This window comes from Columba livia, chromosome 7 (assembly GCF_036013475.1).
Source record: "Columba livia isolate bColLiv1 breed racing homer chromosome 7, bColLiv1.pat.W.v2, whole genome shotgun sequence".
In the NCBI taxonomy this organism is placed as follows: Eukaryota; Metazoa; Chordata; class Aves; order Columbiformes; family Columbidae; genus Columba; species Columba livia.
In genome coordinates, this window is record NC_088608.1 from 24,370,249 (window position 1) to 24,395,325 (window position 25,077).

General features: G+C 40.9%; 1 protein-coding gene across 6 annotated transcripts in view; it reads left to right on the forward strand.

The window, feature by feature from the left end:
* Positions 1-9,770: 9,770 nt before the first annotated feature.
* The window catches only part of OSBPL6 (oxysterol binding protein like 6), a 104,156-nt gene continuing 88,849 nt past the window's right edge, over positions 9,771-25,077 (forward strand). For 4 of the 6 annotated variants that reach the window (XM_065069778.1, XM_065069780.1, XM_065069781.1 and 1 more), the window contains exon 1: positions 10,124-10,269. The gene's annotated coding sequence lies outside the window, so the exon portion shown is untranslated. Of the gene's footprint in view, positions 10,071-10,123; positions 10,270-25,077 lie in introns of those variants that run through there. The other 2 variants (XM_065069779.1, XM_065069783.1) reach the window with 2 other exon arrangements.

Genomic DNA, 25,077 nt, shown 5'->3' on the forward strand with positions numbered 1-25,077 from the left:
AGGTGGAATGCTGAAAATCTCTGTGTAGTCAGTTGAGAAAAGAAAACCTAATTTATATGTTTGAATCTGCCTTTTTGATAAGTCTTTCCTGTGTCAAGATTCCCAGTGTAATGTGTTGCTGAAACTGGCTGGCTGTGTGTTCAGGTGACATAACATCCCCACACGTGTAAATACTCAAAAATGAAGTGACTTGTGTCTGAGCTTAGCCATCCAAGATGGGGAAAGAAGAATCATCTGTTAGAATGATCTTAACAGCTACATAAGGGAGCATTCAACACACACAGAGGGTTAAAAGGTACCATTTACATCTTGAAGTAATGTTACGAAGTAGATCAGTGCTGTTTTCTAATTGTTGTCAGCCCTGTTTCTGTTACTGCATGTCTGTGGGAATAGTGGGCCACTGCACTCCCCTGGGTATGGGAAATCGGTGCTCTGTATGTTGGGCTGCAGAGCTTTTCTGCCTGCTTGTTCGGTCAGGTCTCAGACTGCAGAAAGTTGGGCTGGTACTCAGAGGAAACCAGTTCCCTCTTTTCCAGTACTAAGACTCTGAGATACATTAAGAGGCAACTCTGCAAGCAGTCAGTATTTGTAGTCATTGTTGAATCTATTGTTACATAGCTGTTGTGCTATTGTTATAGAGCACTACTTATAAGTAGCTGGTGTGCTGTTCTTCTAGGTCATTTCATTGGTAAGAAAAAGCTCTATCTTCTGTGAGCATAAACATTAGGTTCCTGTGCTGAAAAAAACCTGTCACATGTATTCCTTTTGCTGGCGGTTAGTGAATCGGCTAAAACTGTGTAGGGTTTTTTGTGCGTTGTTTTGCAGTAATTATGCTTTCATGTTGGTGAGTAGAATTTCGCATGCTTATCTGCAAGTGACTTGGATTTCAGCTGTGTTCCTCAGCCATAGTTTCTCTTGGCATTTAGTGGGGCTTTTGTATCCTTTGAAAATGAGACAATACAGATTTCATACATTATGCTAAATGATATCCAGTAGAAACTATTTTATCCATTTGAATTATAACCAGTTGGTGAGCAGAGGAGCCTTTTTTCTGTCTAACTGGAGAAAGATACTAATTTGCTTATGTTGCCCGAATGTCTTCATTTGGTTATTTCTGATCATTAAGTGAAAAAAAGACCATTCTCAAGAGGGCTGTACATTCCAAACGTGATCTGTGGCTCATGAATGCAATTAGTTCCCTTCACTGGTCTTGGGGGTCCTACTTGAGGCTGTTTTCTTTGGTGGTACAAACCACTACTGGAGTGCCTCAAGTGGGGGCAGAGCCCAGGTTTGCTCTCCGCAGAGGAACTGGATTTCCTTTGCATCCTTTCTTTTTCTTCCTGTTAATAGTCCATTTTCTGACCCAGGGCACTCTGTCATGTTATTTCTGCTCTGTCTACAGTGATATTGTCTAATGTCTACAGTGCTAGGTATTCCCGTTCTTTCAATTACTGTAGCAGTAAGTGAGAGACAGATAAAGGAATAATCATATTTAAGTGGAAGCTGTTGAAGGTTAAACTAGCCTGCAAGTATGTGCACAGTTCCAGTTCAGGAAAACTACTCGCTTAATATTCTTACTGTAACATTTTTCTAAATTTTCTCTCTTTGTTAAACATTGACTTAAAACTTTGTGAAAGATTCTGCTCAAGTTTTTCACAAAATATCAGATTTGAACTGTTACATTTAGTCCACAATAAACCGGAGAAGAAATTATAAATGAAGGTAAGAGTTCCTGATGCAGCGTTCACTTACGGTCACTCTAGCAAAGGAACAAAGGGTGATGCCAGAGCCTGTGGTGCTAGGAGGCAACCCCCTGTTCCAGCAGAGCTCCCTGGACCCCTGGGTGTGCAGCTGGGGGCTGCAACTCCACATGGATGCTGCTTTTGAAAATCATAACCCACTCCTAAGGGAATCAACCTGAATACAGGATTTCTTAAACAAGACAGTGTGGATTTTTTTTTTTTTTAACAGATTGATACACCTTGAGAGAATTCTCCATGTCAAAGACAACATTTAAAATACTGTTTAAAAGTAATTAATTTACAAGTAAGAGATGTCAGAATCCTAGTTTAACTTGCGTATTTTCTTTGATTTTTTTTTTAAATCGTTGATTTCTTCATAGCCTCTTATTTTTGAACTACAAATTATCTACTTGTGCAAAGAAAAATATGCTTATTTCTGTTTTTCTTCTTCCTGTTCCAGAGGCTTTTTGTGATTTTGCAAAAGCAGAATTAGCAGAATACTTTTAAAATTATTGTGCTCAGTATGAAAATTTTCTGTGAGACACCTGGAAACATCACATACAGAAAATCTTTTTGTACCATTTCTTTGTAAAAGATTGAGATAATAGCAGGAACTAGGAAGAGAACCAGCTGAAAAAGACAAACTGAAGGAGGAAAAAAAAAAAAGGAAAACAATAAGGAGTTTTGATTTTGAGACAACAATAGGAAACAGTGTAAGAGATAAGGCATGGGGGGAGGAGTCCTGAGGGAAAGTCAATTCAGATGTTGGGAAAAGCAGGATAATCCGAATTATTCATATCTTAAGATAGAAAAGATGGGGAGAACTGTGGTGCTCTGGATGCCAAATGCTTTAAGATTAAGTTAGGTGTAGGGATTTGGAATCTTTTGGATGTATGTCTATCATGAATGAACTGCAGTCTTATGTCAGTCTAAAGTAACTTCACTCTTTTGTGTCTTATTTCTCCTTTATTTTGAAATCCTGTGATTATCATGCACCATATACATTTTATATACACACAATGAATATTATGGCACCCGGATTACTTTTCAAGCAAGATATGTCATTCAGAAGTGTGTGGGTAATTTCCTCCTCATCCCTCTGCTGTGTGGTGGTTCTGTTCCTCCTCCCTGTGCCCACGTCAGCTGCAGCCGCCTTCCCTTTGGTGAGCAACTTCCAGCACAAATTCACACCGGGTCGCTCCTCTGCAGCCTCTGCCTTTGGCAGGGACAGGCCGGCAGCAGAAGCTGGGGTGACAGGAGGGTCAGGCTCCTGCAGCCAGCCTGGTGCTGTGTCACACTCGGAAAGCTCCAGGTGGTGCCGGGCAGCTCTGGTGGCCGAGGCTGTGCAGAGGAAAAGGCAGCTCCACGTCGGGGGGTCTGGGTGCGAGAGCAAAGGGAAGTGCACAGCTGAACGTAACGCAAACTGCGGTTCAGCTGCTCGCTCTGCTTGGTTATAAATGCTTTAAAGGAAGGTTTAAGAAGGAGCTGCTTGGAGCGATGTTGGCCTTTATGGCCTTGGTGCTTTGTAAACATTGTAAATCACAGCTTGAAAATGACACTTCAGTACTGCGCTATCCTTGTATCTCATAGGTGGTGGGGCTGTTGTTTTGAACTATCCATGGCGCTGTCAGATTAATTAAATATTTTTATTTAATCTACTTTAGCACTATGCATCTGCCTGTTCCCAAACCTTAATTATTTTGTTTTGTTTTCTTGGAAATCTGAAAACTGTTGGGCCTGGGAAAGTGGGGCTTCACCAAACACAAAGTGTTCAAATACAATGTTAATATGCAATATCTGCAGGATCTTACTAACACTGAGGAGTTAACTGCTGACCAGACCCTGCTCTATATTTAGAGAAATTGTTTACAAATCTTGAGCATGGGAGTACAGAAGATACTCTGGGAATTCTTCCAACTCTTCTGACTGAGTTCTGTCTTCAGAAAGTGCTAATGAGTAACTTTTTCAGATGTTATTTTGAGAAATATATGACAATGTTAACAGAGAATATTCAGGTATGTGGAGATCAAAACTCTTACAAACACAAAATCAAAGGTAATGGCATGAGAAAATGTGTACTGTATGTCTTGACCCACTGATGTTTTTAACTTTTAATCAAGTTGACAGAGTTCATGTCTATTTGGAGTTCACTTCTATTATAATAATGCTGGGGGACATTAACATTTGCTGCCTTTCTTCTCTGTGACAACGTACCAACTTAGCTACTTAAAATTATTGCCAGAATTTTGGACACAGGTTATTCATACAGAGGTATCACAGTAGGTTTTTACTTTGCCTGTTTAAAGAACAAGGATGTGAAGCGGGTCTCAATGTCCATATATAACATTATTATTGGAATTTTATCCTGGAGGTAATCTGAAACCATTTGAAACTGGGTAATCTCTGCGGCTTTGGAAAAGTAAATTAAGCAGTTCTTGGAGAGTGCAGAGGAACCTGTACCTCTGTGACCCTTTTTAAAGCTATTCTAGGGTGGAGGTATTGAGAGGAAAGTTTTGTAAATATTGAAGTTTTAAATAACTTAGTCTAGAGTAGAAACTAGAGTGCTGGTAATAGCCACCAGGGTTCTAAGGGTTGTAGTAACAACCCTTTGAACCAGGGATTTCTTTCTTGTTGCTGTTTGAAATCTATAGCTTGAAGTGTTTATAATGCTTTGGTTTTGCACTCTACACAGTAAAGAAATCATATGGCCTCATCTTCACCAGAATGCATAGGACTACAATCTATTGCCCAAATCAAGTATGAAACAAACTCCTTTATATTTGAGTGAAGATAAATGGCTATATAGAGTAGCAACCATGCAGATTTTGTTTATATGAGATTTAACCACTCCAGCTGATTTATCATATGTTTGTCTTCAGGGATTCTTGGAGTTCTGCCAAACTGCATTTCAGATTTGCTTTTCGTATTTCTAGTTTGTTGTATTTAATAGGGATATTCTTAACAGAGTTCTTATAAATTGTGATTATCTATGCAAGACGTTTACCTGTCATTTGAGTTTTAAAGCATCTCTGGGTGGTTCTACTTCCCTTTCCAGTTTCTTCAGTGAGACTACATCATTATCCCTTTCTCCTTCAGGATGACCCAAGAATGGTTTAGATTTTTTTTTTTTTTTCCTGTGATGATCTAGGAATATGGAAAATATTTTTGTTATCTTTTACGAGTATCTTAAGTTATTAGGCTTCAGGATTTCTCTGTGTACTGAGTAGACTAGTGCATATGGATTATTGCTACTGAAACTGAAGAGCAAATATTGAAGAGAAAAACAGTTTTTCCAAATTATTTTCAGGGACATGGAAAATCACACAAAAGGGGAAGATGGTGAACTGAGAGTCTGATTTTTTTAGTCCCAGGGAAGATGAGCAGGAGTATGCTCTCATACCTGGGGATGCTGCTGGTCCTTGGTTTCTGGCAGCTAACTGAGCAGAAAGAAAAGAAACCATGTGGCTGTACAGGACCAGTGTAAATTTCCATTTAATCTGGTATCCTGCTCTCCACCACAGTAGCTGGAAACCGATGCCTGGGGAGATCATTGAAACAGGGCAAATAAAGAGTGTGCTTTCTTGGGAAACTTTCAGCAGGCAATGGGCAGGCACCTTTCAAGCAGGAACTGCAAAGAAGATTATTGTGCTTAACAGCTACAGCTATCATTTGTATAATCCCTGCTTAAAAACATCTGTCTCTTCAGCTCCATTGTGCTGTACAGCAGCAAGCCATCCGATTTAATAACACTTTGTATGGAAAAGTTCTTCTCAGTTGTTTTAAACCCGCTACCCGATCATTTAGTGAGTCTTGTGTGATGGAAAATAGCACGTGTTCATTTCCTGTTGGACTCCTATGTATCGTTCGGGATTTTACAGATTAGAAGACAAGCCTTTCTCAGTCTGTTCTCCAGCTAGAAATTATTACCTGAGATGTATTCCCATACCTCTGTGTGTATTCTTTTAGCTGCCTACATGCATTTCCTAGTTCTGAATTTTCATATGAAGGAACCGGAACTGTACACAGCACTCGAGTGCACAAGAGATTTACACAGGGGTGTAATGAGCTCCTCTGCTTTGTTCTCAGGTGCTGTTGGAGTAATTTCTAACGTTGTTTGCCTTTTGGACTACTGCTGAGTAGCAAGCTCATGTTTGCAGAAGACTATTCACAATTACTCCAAATGATAAAGGCTTATTTAGAGCCCATTATTATGTATGTTTAGTTAGGGTTATTTTCATTACTGTTTACATTATTTTGCAGTTATTGACATAGACTTTCAGCCACCATCTCACTGCCCTATCACTATTGTCAGATTGTTCTACAATTGTTCAGAGTCAGTTTTCATTTTGCTTACTGCAATTTTACATGATCAGGAAACTGTTGCAATCCTTGGTCCTCACACAAGTAATTTTAGGCTATTTAAGTACAAGAGTTCTTGGCCAGAAGTATTCTAAGTAATTCAGTCCTAAGGAAGACTCAAAGTAAGTAAATAATGTCTTGTTGTGTGGTCATTATTTGTGAAAGAGAAAGGATGTTGGTTTCCTACTCAGAACAGTTACCTGATGTCGTTCCTGACAGCAGCTGTGCTTTCTGATTCTTGGAGATTGATCATCACTCTTCTGGCCCTCCCGTACCTAGGGCAGGTCCAGCTTCCATCTCACTGGCACTTCCCTTTTGCTGCCTTTACAACTGCTACAAGCCTCCCCCTGCCTCCTAAATTCTCCCTCCACCTAATGTGTTTTATTACCAGATGCTCTTTACTGCTCTTGCTGCTGTATTTCATGCTTGTTCTTCAAAGCATTTCCAGTTCACTGGTTACTACTGCTGTACTCTCACAGTTTTTCATAATTCAAATAAATTTGCAAAAATCTTTAATAAAAACACGTCTACTACCTATGTTTTGCCTAAGGGTACAGTTTTGCCAAACACACACAAACCCTAATGATAAAGGACAGCAAAGAAACAACAATATTGCTACTATAGGAGAAAATAAAAATATTTTCTTAAGATTCTTTAAGTAAATATTTTCAATGCCCATAGGTCTGCTTAGCCTCAGAGTCTGTATGCAAACATTTCATATTCTATTTAGTAAACTTCCCTGCTGCCTGAATTAAAGAATGGACATTTTAAAGGCATTTGTGTCTGGACAAGAATAGCGGAAAGGATTCTATAGTTTAACTTCCAGAGGTTTTATCTTTGCATTGGAGAATTGAACTGGTTTACAGCTTTCCTTTGGAGAACAATGCCTCCCAGTTGTTAATGGGACTAAACTTGAGAAGAACAGGTCAAGTTCTTGGATGGACAAAATGGAATATAGCTCTTCTCCTACATTTACATTTTTACCTCAGCATTTCATGAGGCTGTTCAAACCTTTGCTCCTGGTGGTGTAAATGATGAGTAAAAATCGGTGAAAAAAATTTTCATGCATTTGGGTAACAACCACACTGATTTTGAAAAAGTTTACATAAGACTATGTAAGATCAGCTTCTATCAACATTTTTTGCCAGTGTTTCTGAAGTGATATGCTTATAATCTTCTACAGTTATCCAAGAAATGGCAATATGCATCCATCTAAATGGTGCCTTATTTCAGGACTAAAGTTTTACATAGATAATGCCTTGGATGAGGAGGTTATCTGCATTTACCAGCATTTTGTCATCCACCATCTATGTCACAAAAGTGTATAATTTAAACAATATTTAAGCTGCCTTTCTACATGTTTATTTGGTTTAGATACAGGCAAATTAGTAAAAAAAGAAAATATCTACAGAATAGCCACTTCAAAATTTGATACCAAGATCTGTAGAGAATGTTGAAGAATAAGTTGTTCAGAAACAAGCCAGCTTCATTAACAACACAGTTTTGTGTAATTTCTTTCTATCCATGGTTCAGTTTTTCAGGTTGCAGATGTTGAGCGGCCTCTTAACTGAAATGAATGATGGTGGTGTTGAGTCCTTTATTTCCTTCCCTGGTTACTTATTTGTTTTAGGAGAAAACTAAGTGACTACATTCCTGATATTATTAAGCTTTCCATAATGTATGTGGCCTGTTATTTAATCTTTCTATGGATTTTATATGAAAACTTACTCTGACACCTCTCAAAATCCCACTTAATGTTTTTCCTGCTTCAATTATTGGAGACTGAGCACAGAAAACAGAAAAAAATGCATTACTTAATGAATTCCCTAATTTTATACAACCACATTCAGAATGAGACTTGCAGGGTCAGCTGAGAGAATAAAGTGATTTTTTTTCTTTCTCTGAGAAACTTCTAGTATAAGTTACACTAAAAATACCATGTCAAGGGAACCTTCTCTAGAGGTCTCTGCTTCCATAGGAAAACAACCATGGCTTTTGTATGCTAGGGTCTCCAAAATGTTCCTTTGCTGCACAGTGATGCTGCCAAATCTGGAACTACCAGTTTGAGAAATTGGGAAAACATAAATGAGCATCACATGGACTGTTTGCTTAATGGATAGTGTAGGCTCAACAATTAGATTTCTGGAATCCTATAAATCTCTCTGCTTTTTCCAATTAATATGGCTTTTTCCCCCCTTTTCATACTGAAATTTGCTGACAGTGGCATCTAGTTCTCCAGGGATTTCATTTGATTTTCTTGGATGAAAAAATGTATTTCCTGTCTTGTTATCATGAACCAGACAGCAGGTCCAAGTGGGAGGATTTACGTAGGACAGGCAGGAGGAGCCCAGTTTGCTAAGAGAGGGCTTGGAGCCTTCCCCAGAGCACAGGACAGTGTGCCAGCCCAGGGGACGGGGAGCAACCAGGTTCTAGCAGAAGAACCAGACTGCTGGAGGCGAGTCATTAACCAAAAAGGTGAGTCTGCAACGTGTCTCCTCCACAGCAGGGTGACCTGTGCCACGCAGTAGCTTCTCTACACAAGGTAGTTCAGCTTCCCATTTCCAAACATGTGTCTAAGCCATCAAGGATGTCATGAAAGCTGTGATGGAGGATCTACAGAAAAAAAAGAAAATGCATTTTGCCAGATTTTGCACCTGGGATACGGCAACCATGGCTGTACATACAGACTGGGGGATGAGATGCTGGAAAGCAGCTCTGCGGAGAAGGATCTGGGGTTTCTGGTCAATGGCAAGTTGAACGTGAGCCTACAGTGTGTCCTGGTAGCCAAGAGGACCAACCGTGTCCTGGGGTGCATCAGGCACAGCATTGCCAGCCGGGCGAGGAAGGTGATTGTCCTGCTCTGTTCTGTCGTGGAGCACCGTGTGCAGTTCTGGAGGCCACAGGATAAAAAAAGATGTTAAGCTACTGGCGAGTGTCCAGAAGAAGGCTACAACGTTGGTGAAGGGTTTGTAGAGAAAGTGGTACAAGGAGTGGCTAAAGTCACTTGGTTTGTTCAGCCTTGAGGAGACTGAGGGGAGGCCTCATCCCAGTCTACAGCTTCCTGTAGACTGGAGAGGCAGGTGCCAAACTTTAACGACCCATGATAGAACGTGAGGGAGTGGCAGGAAGATGTGCCAGGGGAGGTTCAGGTTGGATATTAGCAAAATGTTCTTCACCCAGAGGGTGGTGGAGCAGTGGAACAGGCTCCCCAGGGAGGTGTCACGGCCCCAAGCCTGACAGTGTTCAAAAAGAGACTGGATAATGCCCTCAGACACGTGGTGTGAACTGTGGGGTTGTCCTATGCACAGACAAGAGTTGGACTCCTTGTGGGTCCCTTCCAGCTCTGGACATTCAAAGAAAGAAAGCTAATATAGATTAAAGTAAGGAAATAATAATCTCTGATAGTTTTCAAGAGTACATAATGTGTTTTTTTCAATAATCTCCCATTACCAGATGACAAAGACCAAATCAGCTAATGCACTGAAAGCCGCGGGGGAGGGAGGCGGTGACAGTGCAATCTTGGGTGTCATACTTGTGTTACCAAGCCAGTGTGGGGACAGGCCCGTTCTGTGCACACGCCCGGGTGTCTCGGCGGCACCCCTTTGTCTGACACCCCCTTCCACCGGGCACGGAGGTGCCTCTTGCTTCAGCACGTCCCCGTTGTTGCCCACGTGCTTTCCCTTTAATTTTAGACCTGATCTCATGGCCGAAGCCCGTTACTCGATCCGGGCCGCTGCCCCGTTTCTCCGGCATCAGCTCGACTCCGGGCGTTGCTTCGCGCACCGTCTGCAGGAGCGCCCGCCGAGCTGCCGTGCCGTGCCCCGGCGCCTCTCCGCCGCCCGGCGCACAGGGCGGCAGCCGCGCTCGGCAGGAGCATCCCGGCACCGCCTGCTCGCTCCGCTCAGCCCAGCGGTAGCTGTCACCGGGCCCGGCCCGCTGCCGCCGGCGTGGCGGGGGCAGGTGCCGCAGGTGGGTGCCGGCCGGCGCGGAGGGCACCTTGGCCGGCGGGCGGGGGCGGGGGGCGGTGCGGCGGGGTTGCGGCGGCGGCGCGGCTGCCCGCCCCCTCCCTCCGTCAGACGGGCGGGGAGCTGCGGCGGGAGGGAGCGGGGACCGGCGGGGTGCAGCCGCCTGGGCCGCAGCGGGGATGCGCCGCGGATCCGGCGAGGAGGTGGGCGCTGAGCGGCGGCGCTGGAAGCGCACAGGGGAGGGGCGCGGCGGCCCGGGTCCGAGCACGGGCACGGAGCGGCGGGTCAGGCCCTGCTGGGGAGCAGCGGCTCGGGTCGCGCCGGACCCCGCAGGGGGCTGCGCGGCGCGGCCGGGTGCCGGGGAGGCGGCGCGGGAGGCGGGAGCGGGCCGGGGCGCGGAGGCGGTGGGGCCCGTGCGGGGCTGTGGCCTGGCCCGGCAGTGGCTGCTGCCACCGCCCCCGGGGAGAGACCGGAGCATCCAGACCCGGGAGGGACGGGGCCGGGGTTACGTAACTGCATCCGCGCAGCGAGATGCGCTGGTGCCAGCCCCAGCCCGCGGCTCGCTTGTCGCTCTCCGAAGTCGCATTTTTCCCCCTTCGCATGCAGGGCAGTTTAAAATGCCCCATTAAACTGCCTGGTCTGTGAGAATGAATTGTAGATCAGATATTCCCAAGTTGATGCACTCCTAGGATTCCTTTTTGGTTTAATTCTCTGTCTCTCTCAAAAAAAGGCAGGCATGGCCTGTATTCTCAATTTGCTAGTAATGCTGCAAAACCCTTGCAAGTACTTTGAATATGCATGGATTCATTAAAACAGTTGTCCGGAAATAATCTATTTGCTAGAAGTGTTCATGCTTAAAATGACCATCTGATGGGTTTTGCTATAGGTCAGTAATTTCATTTTATTTTGTAACTGCTTTAGCATTGTGCAAGGCTATATTGTTGATATTCTTCCCAAAAGCTTCAGCAATGCAGATACTATGGACTAATAGCAACTGAAACAAAAGACCTCACTGTACATCTCAGAGTGAATTAGGAATCCAAGGTCGAACAGCAAACTGCAGTGCAACTTGTATGGGGTAACAGAACACAAGTATTCACAGATCTTATTAGAGAGCTTAAGTGAAAAGTGTTCCTTACTCAGATTAAAAAAAAAATTGCTTAGTGAAGGTGTGAGGAAATAGCTATTTTAGGACTACAATTAAGTATATCAGCTCGATTTTAATGGAACTTGTACATTTAATTGCATTCCTAACACATTTCTGTTCTCCAGATGATTAACTTGCAGAATGATACCAGCTCAAAGATTAAAATCTCATCAAATATCTAATGGTTTCTTTATAATATAATTGTGTTTGGTTTATAATAGTTCTTTTCTAATAACCAGCCTTTGTCCCTATAGTTGTAGATACTATAATTACACTTTTTAAATATTGGTATAAATGACATAACTTTGACCTTTAAAGGTTAAGCAGTTGTGGTTGTTAAGGGCCACGATATCTTACATGTTTAGTAAAAACACTTACCTTTATGTATATATAATAAATAGGGTTTTCTTTTATTTTTGTTTAAAAACTGCACAAGAGGAGGTCTGCTTTCTTTTTTTCTCTCCATTTTAGATAAATTAACAGAGGTATGTACGACACTTAATATTTAAAATACCCTAAAGAGTTTTATATTTAAACTACCTTTTCTGTACAAGCCAATGGCAAGATGTGTATCTGGAAAAACAAAATATTGCAGTATTGTGACTGAAGACCTTCTAAACACTTTCCCTTGCCTCCTGAGGGCTGGAAGAGTTACCTTTTATTGTAATGTAGTTCCTCAAGCTCGCTTGTTCCACCTCCTATTAGTTTGCTGTTACACTCCCAGATCCCCTGTAGTGCTTGTCAGCTATGCTGTTAGGGGTCTTGTTAGCAGTCTTATTACTGGCCTCTTTTTTTGTTCTTAGCCCATTCTTGGAGCTTATTCATAAATCTATGTGATGCTCCAAGTTTATATTGTTTTTCTAGTCTTTTTCTAGTCTTTAGTTTGCTTCAGTTCCACATAGGAATAACAAAACATTGGTTCATATACTTGTAGGAACAAGTGTGTTTGGGGTTTTTTTTGTTTGTTTTTTGGTGCTGAAGGTCTGTACTCTGTCTGTGTATTTATATGTTTGGATGTGTTTTTTACACAACCACCCAAAACAACTTTGCTCACAGGTGTAGTTACTGTGCAACTGAGTAGCCATCTGGATCTTACTGCAAAGCCACCCTATGGCTATGGAAAGATAAAGTCTTGTGACTTCTTCAGCAGGAAAGTCCCCTCTTGCTCTGTTGCTAGTACTGCTGAAGACGAGGGCTGCTACTGTGCCTTGCCACTTCTTTATTCAGTCCACCTTGGAGATGAAGGCAGAGGCTGTCTGTAGTACAGCTTCATTTTCCTTCAGCTCTTTGGCATGTCTGTGTGGGGGTATGTACATGTGCTTTGCACTTCTTACACCACCAGATTCTCAGTGTGACAGAAGTGAATGTTTTTGCTCTTGTTTTGCCAAATACATTAGTTATCATAGTTATCAGCATGGACTTTTTTCTGGGATTTTTTTTTTTTTTTTTCCTGTGTATAATCCTCTAGATTCCTGAGAATTTATGCCTCTGTACCATGCAGCTTTGTCTCAGGTGGGTTGTATTTCTTAAGGGACACGAGTTCTCCAGGTCAGCCCTTCTGTGTCATGATGGAGAACCTGCTGTTGCTGATACTGGTATTGCAGTGGGAGATGGGAAGTGAACTGCCAGCACTTCACAGCTGAAAGGGTGTGTGTGTGTGTGTATCTATATTTTTGGTGTGTGTATATGTATAGAGTGAGCATGTCCTAATGGTTTAATTAACCCTTATGCCTCATAATTGTCCATTAATCCTGTCTTTTTTTTTTTTCTTTTTCTGGTGGATGTGGTTCTTTGCCCCCCGTCCAGCCTCCTGGTGACTAAATCCTTGCTGGTTTTGAAGCTTTTGATTGTACTGGCATGGGAAAAGGCAGCAGTTTCTGTAGATAATTTTCATGGGAAATGTTACTCTGGGCAGTTGTACTTATAAAAGGAATTTCTCCAAGAATTTCCTTCAGGCTTGTATTTTTTTCTTAAGCTGAGTTTAATGAGATTAAAAAAAAAAATCCTTCCCACTGGAATAATAAAGCAAATGCTTACTTTCTTTTTTGGAGAGGGGTTGAATTTGCCATATCAAGGTTCTAGATATTGAAGGAAGCAGTAACAGATACTATAAACAGGTGAAAGTAAACATGCTCAGGGAGTGAACATGTGAGGAATGTTGGATTTTGGCTTTGGTGATAGATGAGAAAACTCTCCAGCTATAAGTAGTGTCATGACAAGGAAGCTGCTTAATGAGCTGCCAGGTAAAGTGAACTGAGTTTGATTGTAATAGTATGAAATAGTAAGGAATACAAAATCGTAGAATCATAGAATAGATTGAGTTGGAAGGGACCTGCAAAGCTCATCTAGTCCATCCCCCTGCAATGAGTAGGGACGTCTTCAACTAGATCAGGTTGCTCAGATCCCTGTCCAGCCTGGGCTTGATTGTTTCCAGGGATGGGGCATCTACCACCTCTCTGGGCAACATGGGCCAGTATTTCAACACCCTCACCATAAAAATTTCTTCCTCAATCTCACATGAATCCAGTCTCTTTTGGTTTAAAATCATTATGCCCTGTCCTATCATAACAGGTCCTACTAGTAGAGTTCATGTTATGAATGGTGCTTTTTATGTATGTTTGTAATTAAACTGCTTCCATACCTAGGTTTTCTGAGCTGTAAATACAAACCTACAGCTTTCAGCGGTTTCCTGTAAGAATACAGATGTGAAGGCAGTTAAAAGTTATCTTTAAATGCCACTGCTGTATACATCCTGGTGGATGGTGTTCCTAGCTTATCCCTCTTTTGGGTTATTCCTTTCAGAAGAGCTCAAAAACGATAGAAGAGCCTTTTGGTGCTGACAGCTGATAAGCCAGTGAAAGGGAGGACAGCTGAACATGAAACATAGAAGAGAAGACCACAGCAGTTATAATGTATAAACAGTCAGACTTGTGTCTTTTAGGGAAATTTATTGACTGAATAGACTTATTAAAGTATTAAGGAAGGAAAAAAGTGAACAATACCAAAATATTAGTACAACTGTTGAAAGAGGAAAAAAGGACTTTTAAGTGTTTTGTTGTTGTGCATTTTGTTGGTTTATTTGTTTTGGGTTTTTGTTTGTTTGGTTTTGTATGGGTTTTTTTCTGTTTTCTAAGGAGGTTTGGACCAAATACCATCCCGAGGCTCCTTGTAGCCCAAATTGTTCTGTAGTTCTAACTGTTCTGGGATTAAAGGCAAAACTCAGACTATTTACAATGAAAAATAGATGGTGCTTATAAACTCTGATTTTTTTAATATATTTTTTTTTTTTTCTGGAATATGTATATTAATCCTACAGAATTTCCAGCTGGTTTAGGAGCTGGTTCCAAGTGAAAGATATCAGTATGTACTGAGGGCTGTATGTAGTTATGGGTGATAGCAGCAGGGAGGGAGCTGCTGAATTTCCAAGCTTGTCTTTCTGAGAAAGCTACAGATTAGTTTTTTAAAATGCTTTCAGTGTGAGCCCTTCCACCATCAACTCAGAAGCTAAAAAAGATTGTATGTCATTACTTGTTACCTATAGCTTTAAAAACAGAAGATTTGAAGGAGGAAGAATTTTGAGATTGAAGAAGAGTAAGAGGATGGGACTGGAATGTATGGCAGTTGTAATGTCCTAAAGATTAGGAGAGTTTTATAATTATCCTTAGAAATGTCTCACTGTAGCAGAGAGAACAGCTGCATTTTGAAATCAAGTTAAGTAATTTCCTTATTCTTTGGGTTTTTTATTTGGAATTCCTTAAAGGTGAATATATTTTAATACTAATTGAGAACACTTATCTTAAAGGAAATTAAGTATACACTAACTTGAGTTGTAAAGAAAATAAATCTCTAGTTGATTGTGAGCTTAAGATAGAGTTGCAAGAACTTCAAGTAGCACGTGTCATGTTGTATTAGAGTCAAAGACTAAGTTTTCTGCCAAAAAATCAATTTCCTTCTGGGAAACTGGGTTTTCTTGCTGCCTTCTTGATGCGGGATGGTCTCTGTGTTTCCAGCAGAGTGCAGTCCCTGGGCATCTCTTAAAGATTCTATGTTACTCAATCAAATATTTCACATTTTTGGAATTTAAGCCCTCCCTCCACTCCAATGAAGCATTTCCTCCTTGTTTCAGGATGTTGAGAATCAGATGGATAAGTTGAATCTACCCAGAATTTAACAGATAGGAACTCCAGCCTTGGTTATGATCACTCACAATGAAATCTGACTGCTTGCATTCTTAACTCTGCTAAAATAAGAGTTTTATTTTCCCTGGTTTACCATGGAAAGTGAGAGTTGGAACTGCCTTTGGCCTATAGTCTATATAAAAAGCTCATAATTTTCAGTTTACATGAAACTGCGAAAATCACAAAAGCTATGCTTAGTACCTCTTAATTTGCATGTTTCTAGTCCTAGCAGAGATGCTAAGGAAGTTGTGGATTCCTTACTTAAAAGGCTGGATTAGTTTATTTGTATATGGTATTTAATGTAGTCCTACTTTCTAATGTAAATGATGTTCTGTTGGTACAAAGCTTTTCTATAGCATATATTGTTTCCAATTCAGTTAGTGAATTATGTTTTTGAAAGATTCAAAAGTATTAAAATAATGTATTAGATCCTTTACATTAGTACAGTAGGGCATATAGCTGGGATTGTTTTGTTATAAAAACAATGAAACTCAAAGTAAGTAACATTTGTGTCAGAATGATCTATAGATCAGTTTCAAGCTACCTTATCCTGGGCTGTGCTATCCTTTTTCAGATGGTGAACTGGAAAGTTTCCTGTTGGGAAATGGAATAAGCTTAGGTTGCTCAAAGAAAAGGCCATATGAAACCTGTGCCATGGGGTGAGGGCTACCTGCACAGACAGAGGAGACTTTGGCTACATCTACCCAACTCTACCTGACCAGATTAATCCTGGAAAATGAAAAAACAATAGAACTTTGTTCTGTAACTGTTGCTAACTTCACACTTCTGTAACCCATTTGGGGTGGGAGACCTAAGTGTTACAGAAACCCTGACAGTGACTGCTAATTGACCAGGTGCAGGGGACGAGGAAGCATGACATAGGATATGTACATATCTCTGACACTTAGAAGGCTGAGCTGGAGGGGGAACAGCCTGGTGTGAGGTCCAGGCCACCAGCCAGGACTTGGACACACTGAGCGATTGAGGTGAGCTTCTGTTCCCCTGGCTCTCTAGTGGCAGTCTTAGCTGGACCTTGATTTGTGTGTGTGTCATAGACAAACTGGAACAGAAATGCTGCACCCATCCTGCTTAACAAAACACAACTGGATTAGGTGGCACAGAGTGGTCTTTTTCTGTTTATGCAGCCACCCTCTCCTGCTCCCCTGTGACAAACCCAAGGTGGCTAAGGTGATGTTAAAGAGGATTTGGGTCAGGAGAAGTTATTGTGAACACCTTACAGGAATGGCTCCAAGCTGGTGATTCGTCTTCCCATTTCACCTGTACCCTCACTATCTCTCATGTGTGGTCTACCTGTTTGTGCAGTGGGACTGCAGCTGGGCTCTTTTCCACACTTCTACTGTATAAGCATTTTTATGCTTGACCCACTCAGGGTTGCCTGACACCCTTGTGGTCTTCTTCAGGAAAACAGCTTTTAACTGTTTATTCCTATCCTGTCCTCGAAAATAAAATTCAGTGTTGTTTGGAAAATAATGGCACTGTGGTTAGAGAAGTGGGAGAGAAATTAGTCCAGACAGACAATGGCTCATCTTTTCAGATTATGATTTTTGACGTTTTGTCCACAAGATCAAAGTGGTGAGGAGTTTTGTTGTTGATGTTTTTCCCCAATTTTTTTCTAGAGTAGGAGAACTTTTAGGAAAGTGCTGGGAGATAATGTGGTTACTGATGGTGGATATTATTCTTGGTTAAAAAGAAAAATCTTGAAAATAAAATAGCTTGTTGAGCTCTGAAACTGGCAGCTGGTGTTGAGTCATCTTGGGGTCCCTCTGACCTCAATGGGAACATGACACACACATTCCCCTGGGAAGTAATTATGTCTTTTTTGTGTTTAAAGTCCGTGTTTCTTGGTTTTAATCTGCTTCTAGAAAACAAAATTTCTTCAGAAGATGTTTGTAGGAAATGGAAAGATAGGAATTAGATGAAATGGAGCTGTAGCATACTCAGATGATGAGTCTGGATATAAAGTATTGCTGTGCCCCTGGGACTAGAAGGTTAGCTCTGTAGCTGTACAAATTCTGTGTCTTTTTCTGTAATGGTTGTTGATGCGTAAAATCCATCCTCTTTTTCCCCTGTTCCTGTCAGCTAAATTTGTGTTGGCTTTCCAAGTTCACTTAAGCCTGACGCAACTGTGCTTTTCTGTGTATGTAACTCCTGGTAAATATGGTCAGGTCATAGTTGCCACCTGATTTAATGTTCTTGGGTGACAAAATAATTGGCAAAAATAACCAATTCTCTGTCTGAAAAAATGAAAAAAAAAAAAAAAAGTTCTATAACTCTCCTTAACTGTGACCTGTATTTGTCTAGGTGTGTAAATATGCCATGGGAAGCTAAACTTAAAACATATGGTGGTCCAGTAAGCAGACTTCTCTCAGTCCCTCTTTCACCAGTAGTGTAGCCTACATATAAAACTCATGGTCAGTTTGCAGTATACAATTCAGAGTGATATGCAATGGAAAATAATCTTAAAAAAAATAAAAAATTAAAGGGTATTTTCTTTAGTAGTTGCACACTCTGTCCCCTGCCCAGTTGTCACAAATACCGATGTGTGACAGCTTACAAAGAAAATGAAATGAGTGTCTTCTGTCTCTAATTGATACGATAAAAGTTGTGTTTTCTTGTGACATGCGAGTTGAGGATTAATGGGGTAGGCCTCAAACCAGGTCAGAGTATGAGGATTAGAAGTAGCCAGACTGACTAACCCTCAGACTCTTACAGGACTCTTCAATAACACCACGTGTTTATACAATTTCTGTGAGTTTAGGGGGTAGAAGTAGTTTCAAAAGTAATCTGTGATATGCTATTTAATTTCTCTTTCTGGCAAAGCCCAAGTTGATGTTGGATCCCTAAAGTAGTTGTAACAATTAACATGGCAGCTTGGGTTCATGGCTCTTACCTGTTCCATAATGGTTGCTGTGTGTCCATCTGCCTGAAGAAGAGATGATGTGCTACAAATTTAAATAAAATTTTGTGTGAGCTGCACCAGGAAGAGATGAGATAGTGGCAGAGTCTTTGCCTGTAAAAGTTAGAAATTCCTATTAACCATTTTCTTTCTTTTTTCATAGTATTTTCTGACTTGGCTGCATCAATGAAACATGAACGTATGAACACTAAGTTCGGGTAGAGGGGGTGGTGAAACAGCCATGTTGTAATCACTTGGCCTTTCCTAAAGCTGTGATGTTTTTCCTAATACCCTTAGCTTTTTGGTTTCCCATCTGGAGTGTCTAGACTAGTTCCCAGAGGCTGTGTAACAGATCACTGTTCAGAGTTCTCCTGACATTTTGCTCCTTCTTGAGTGCCTCATTTTTCTCCTAGCTGTACCACCTCTATAGATCCAAATACATACTTGTCCTCTGTGGCGTGTGCACTTTCCAATTGTTGAAGTGCGATTCAAACTGCTAATGCAGTGTACCAGAGCTGGTGGGGGGAGAGGGGGAAGGATCATTGCCTTCAGCTCTGATATCTGCTGACTGTCCAGTCCAGAGCTCTTCTGGCCCATAGTGCAAATATGCTGTGACATTATTAGCCTCTGCAACATGATGCCATTTCTGGTATAATTATTTTCTTATTTTCTTCTTTCATTATTAGATTTCTCCCTCAATGTTCTTTAGAACTTTTTTTGAGAGATATATTCAGCATTTGCAGATCTTTGTTTTAATCTTAATTTTGTGTGCATTCTAACTCTGTCATTTGCATAAAGCTATCTGATAACACAAGTCGTAAACCTGTGCTGTATCTTTTTACTATTCTATATAGTATTTACTATTAGAATTATTTTTAAGATACATGGCATTCTATTGTAAAGTTTAAATACATTGATCTCAGCCTTTTCTAAATTTGCTTAATTCTTTTTCACTTGAAGTTATTTTTACTGACTTACTGCAAATACAGTCATAGAATCATATAATGGTTTGGGTTGGAAGGGACCTTGAAGATCATCTAGTTCCAACCCCCTTGCCATGGGACACCTTTCACTAGACCAGGTTCCTCAAAGCTCCGTCCAAACTGACCTTGAACACTTCCAGGGATGGGGCATCCACAGCTTCTCTGGGCAACCTTTTCCAGTGCCTCACCACTCTCATGGGGAAGAATTTCTTCCTTTTATCTAATCTAAATCTATCCTCCTTCAGTTTAAAGCCATTATCCCTTGCCCTATCCATACAGGCCCTTGTAAAAAGTCTCTCTCCAGCTTTCTTGTAGGTCCCCTTTAGGTACAGAAGGCTGCTGTAGGTCTCCCTGGAGCTTCTAGGCTGAACAACCCTAACTCTCTGCCTGTCTCCATAGGAGAGGTGCTCCAGCCCTCTGATCATCTCTGTGGCCCCCCTCTGGACCCTTTCCTGTCCCTCTTATGTTAGGGGCCCCAGAGCTGAGTGCAGTACTTCAGGTGGGGTCTGACAGAACTGGAGTAGAGGCGGAGAATCACCTCCCTCAACCTGCTGGTCATGCTTCTTTTGATACAGCCCAGGATACATTTGGCTGGCTGGGCTGTAAGTGTACATTGCTGGATCATGTTAGCTTCTCATCAACCAACACCCCCAAGTCCTTCTCCTCAGGGCTGCTATTAATGCATTCTCCACCTGGCCTGTATTTGTGATTGGGAGTGCCCCAGCCCATGATGACCCAAAGATGCAGTAAAGAGGAAAACTATGTAAAAATTGATAGCGACTAACAATAAGGACTTGATAAACATGGTGCTGTTCCCTCGAGGGCAACTGAAGTATGCTAGCTTACATCAGGTGAAGAGGTTTTAGGCACAGTAAACTAGAACCATTTAAGCTATTGTTGATGTAAATTAGGCTCATAGTGCTCTCTAGAAAAAGAGGCAATATCTAATAACAAATAAGTTTTATTTCTTCATTCTACTGCATGTGTTCAATGGTAGACTATCTTTTCTTTTTTTCCTCTGCTTCATCTGGTTGTAGACGCTGCTCAGTGCTGAGAAATGCAGAACATACTCACGGAGGGCACAGCAGCTTTACTCATTTCATACTTTACCATCTCTGGCAACATTCTTGCTTTGAAAGCTGGTGGAAACAAGCTACACTTAAGGCCACAGATATCTTGAGGAATGTGTAGTTCTACTTTCTTGGCTGCTGCTTGGTTGATTTGCCATGAAAAATATGTCATAGCTGTGTGATATAACACTTTAGAAAAAACACCAAGGTTAGATAAATTTGTTTATAAATCAAATTTAGTTTCTTACAATGAAATGTGTTTAGTGCAAATGAATTTGGAAGCTATTTTTTTTTTTTTTTAAAGACAGGTGCACCAGGGTTGTGTTCATTACTTCTCTGCATATCCAGTACCAAGATGTGCTTTCTCAGGTCTTGTCCTCTTTATCATTCTGCCTCTTCCACTGAATATCACTCTTTGCCTGTTAATACACGCCTCTCTGAATTTGGTCCTGTGCCCAAGCTTGTGCGTCCCCTCTGGGGACATAGGCACATTCCCTTGTCCAGGCTGTCAGTGTTCCATGGCTTTCCCCTCCAGCTGCCCCTTGTGCATCCTGGCAGCTGCAGTCTTCCATGCTTCTCTTGAGGGTTCTTTGCTGCCTTAAGACACCCTTAGTGGGGGCTGTCAGGGGCTGGGGAGGATGAAAGGAAAAAAAAAAACATGGAGAACAAACAGCTTGGAAATTCACAGTGTAAGCATACCAAGGAAAATCAGTTATTTCCCTAACAGGCCTTGATGCCTCATAGCAGCATGAAGTGCCATTTCTTAATGGCAGCAAGTGAATATTTTTGCACTTTATGTTGGTGATTCTGTCAAGGGGGGGTTATGCATTTCAGCTGTGCTAAAGCAGATTTAAACCTAATGGTACAACTTAAAAATGCAAGTGTCTTGTTTAGAAGGACAAGTCTGAACAGAAATAAAGGTATAAGTGTATTGTGAGATCCAGAAAGTAATTCAAGCAGAGCTCTCTGAAGTTCTTATTTTTAAACAATCTCAGTATGCTGCAAAAATGACTTTCAGTTCTTTAGGCTCCCACAGATTGCAGCACAGAAAATCAATACTTTTTCAGGGAATGTGAATTTTTTCTGTTAAAGGATAAATGAGGAAGTGTGAGGCTTCTGGGTTTCTCTGACTACTGTGTGCTTCCCAGAGAGCTAATCTTTATTTATCTTTATATTTTCTATAATGCATACTTAGTGCTTATAATTTTATTCTCATTGCCAACCGTTGCTTGTGTTTAAGAGTTAAATACTCAAGTAATGATGGAATTGTGGTGCATTTTTTAAGTCTTTGTTGAAGTAACTTAAGTTAAGAGGGTAAATGTTTTGTTTGAGAAAATTAAACGTTGTAAGAAGCTGCAAATTATCCCAAACATGGGTTAGTTTTTTTGCTGATTCAGTAATGTGGTGGTTTGTGTCATCTTTGTAGTCACTGAAATTTTTCAGTGTTTAAGTATTGGTATGGTGGAGGCTTCATTTTTCGGTTTAAGTTCTCTTGTCCAAAATGTTATAATTCATACATCCGTAAACAAAAGTTTCCTATTAATATATTGGCAGCAAGACAAATGTATTTAATTTTTCATTTTGTTTTTTGCATTAAGAGGATCTTTTTGCTTTAAGGGGATCTTTCTAGAGATCCTTATACACGTTTTTTGAAAACACCATAGGTCTGAATTACAGAAAGTTTTTTTTTTATTATCTGAAGCAAATATGTACTTTGCATTTCTGTTTCCATAGATTTATCAAAAGTAGCAAAAGAGTGGCATGATCAAAGGCAACACGGTGGGTCAAAAGTAAAAGACAGCAAATGTCAGGTTTTGCTCATTATTTCTGTTTTGCTAATAAGGGCATGTACACATATGAGCAGAATGCAGGAGGCGGTAGCATTTGCTTTGCCAGATGAGAAGTAGAGAGATAAAGTACTTAAGGTCAATGGTGCTCCATTACAGGAGGAAATGGGTCTTGCAAATAACCGTATTAATTTTTTGCTAAAGTTTCCCCCATTATGTTTGCTTCTGCTGTTGATGCAAATTTTGCCTGAACATGGGAGCAACCTCACTTTTTAGCAGTGGCTGACAGGAACTGTGAGGTATGAAGTTTAACTCAATGATCTACAAAAGACCCACATAAATCATAGAATCATAGGATAGTTTGGGTTGGAAGGGACCTTCAAAGGTCATCTAGTCCAACCCCCTGCAATGAGCAGGGACATCTTCACCCAGATCAGGTTGCTCAGAGCCCCATCCAGCCTGGCCTGGGATGTCTCCAGGGATGGGGCATCTACCACCTCTCTGGGCAACACTGGGCCAGTGTTTCACCACCCTCATTGCAAATTGTGGAATGTATATGTCAGAAGAAGGATATGTGGAGAACAATTGAACTCTCTGTACAGGATTTAGCAAATGGGTTCTTTTGATCGGAACTCATTCTGTTGATCGAAACTAAGCAGAGACAAAATGTCTTCCTCTTGGGGTTCTACCTGATGACAGTTCTGAGTGGGTTTCTGACCCCACACACCTAGTTTGGCCACGGTAGGTGCGAGCGGCACAGCCGGGCAGCAGTCGGATCGGGCAGCGGCTGCAGCCCCAAGCAATGGGCTTGTGCCTACAAACCTCTGTAGCCATATACATGTACATATACCGCCTGGATGCCTTCCGGTGTGTAACCTCATCTAGGTGTTCCTGCTCCGGCAGGGGGATTGGACGAGATGATCTTTCGAGGTCCCTTGTAATCCCTAACATTCTGTGATATACTTTGGGTAGCAATCCTGCAGTGAGCTGAGCAACATATTTCAGTATTTTTCATTGTAATTAACATTTCACATGCTTCAGTACATTTAGTACCATGCTCCAGTTCTTTCTGCACACAAAACCATATTTTCTCGTCTCTGTTATTAAACTATCTGGCTATGAAAGGCAGAGTCATTCTTAAAGGCATAAAGGAGAAAGTAAATGACAGAAAGTCAGAATTAAGCAAACAATTTCCTGTGTTATTACTAGATTTAAGAGAGAATAGGGTATTTTACAAAGAGTTTTCAGACTAAAACATAAATATTTAACTTGAAACTCATAGCAGTTGTTTGTCGCAGTCGCCTGGTGTCTTGCTGAGGGTCTGACTGGGGTGGTGTATTATAGAGCTGGAGACCAGTGCCCTGCACAGCTGTAGAGAGAGTTTAAGGAAAAAAAAAAGGGAGGGAAGTAAATTTCCTAGTTTTCCCAAATGCATGGGTGAAGCCCTTCTCGGTAGAATAGCTGCAATTTTTCTGCTTCAGAATGCCTGTTAAAATTCAGAGAAAATAAGGATGAATGTGAGATTTTTCTCTACAGAACACTGCAATTTCCAACTGAATATCCCCCTCTCTCTTTGTTAATCTGCCTTTTAGAATTTTTATATTTGGGAAGCTGTCCCAGAACACTTATTTGTTAGGTGTCACTGTGTAGTGTTAATACAATTAACCTTACAAGTCCTTTTCCCTTCCTTAGCGTATTTGCTTGGTAGTCTTTCAAGAATCATTTTACTGCTATTTTCTGATGTTGATTAATTTTGGAACAGGTATTTCATACAGCAGGGGAGTTTCTCTTCTGTGTAAATGGCTATGGGCATCTTGGCTGAAGTTGCTGACACAAATTTGGCAACACACTGACTTACCAGCTATTGTCAAGGACTAAGAATGTTGCAAAAATAAAATGAGTTACTTAAGAAAATGATTGTTATCCTTGGAGTGATCTCTCCTCCAAAGGAAGAAAATAATTTGTAACAGAACTAGAAAGCTGATATTGAGATAAAATAAATGTCAAGGTTAACAAAATATTCGATACTGTTGGGGTATGAAATTGTACTAAAGAGCTTTAAAAAAAAAAAAAAGTGACTCAGTATCTTAGTTCATTTGGTGGCAATATACACATTAATGAAAAATTTCAACTGAAGAACACTGACTAGGTCTCACTTTTGAGCAGAACTTGGATGCTTCTCTAATTCAGTCATCTGGCATAAACTTCCTGGAGGTATATTTGTTTGTAAAAACGACAGTATTATGACTGGTAATACATAATTTTTTTTTTTTTTTTTTTGTTAGATAAAGTTAATGTATAAATATGTCACAATATATTTTCCCTGTCTACATAACAGATGACTCAGAGTCAATGCAATCCAATAGTTTTATTCTAGTGAATTTACAAATACTGAGTTGTCCTGCATATAACCTGAATTTATAATTTGTGAAGGGTAAAAAGGAGCAGAGGGAGGAATTTTATCGGCATTTCTCTTCTTGTTTTATCTCTTATGGTTTTTAATATAGTAGCATTTTATAATTTATATTTTTGGCATTACTCTTGCATGCAGTATGCTTTTCAGGACTATTGTTTTGCTTAGAGGTTCTGTCAGATAGTGTCAGGAAATTACTCAGCAGCTAAGAAATCAGTAGCCAACAGTAAGAGATGCTCAAAAAGGAGATGCTGAACTTCCCATCATGGGTTGCATGGCATTAGAAGTTCAGAAAAACCCGATAACTTGAGTTGCAATTTCCAACACAAACTGTTTTAGGTCTTCGTGGCCAGCAAAACATGAAGTAAACCTCTCTATCCCAATTTCTGCCTCAGCAGTGGTACATAACTGTCCCATTTCATAAATATGTGTGATTACTCTGGAGAGGGAACAGGATGCTTGTATTTCAGTCACCGGTTCTGTTCATACAAATTTATCATTAGAATCCTGTCCATA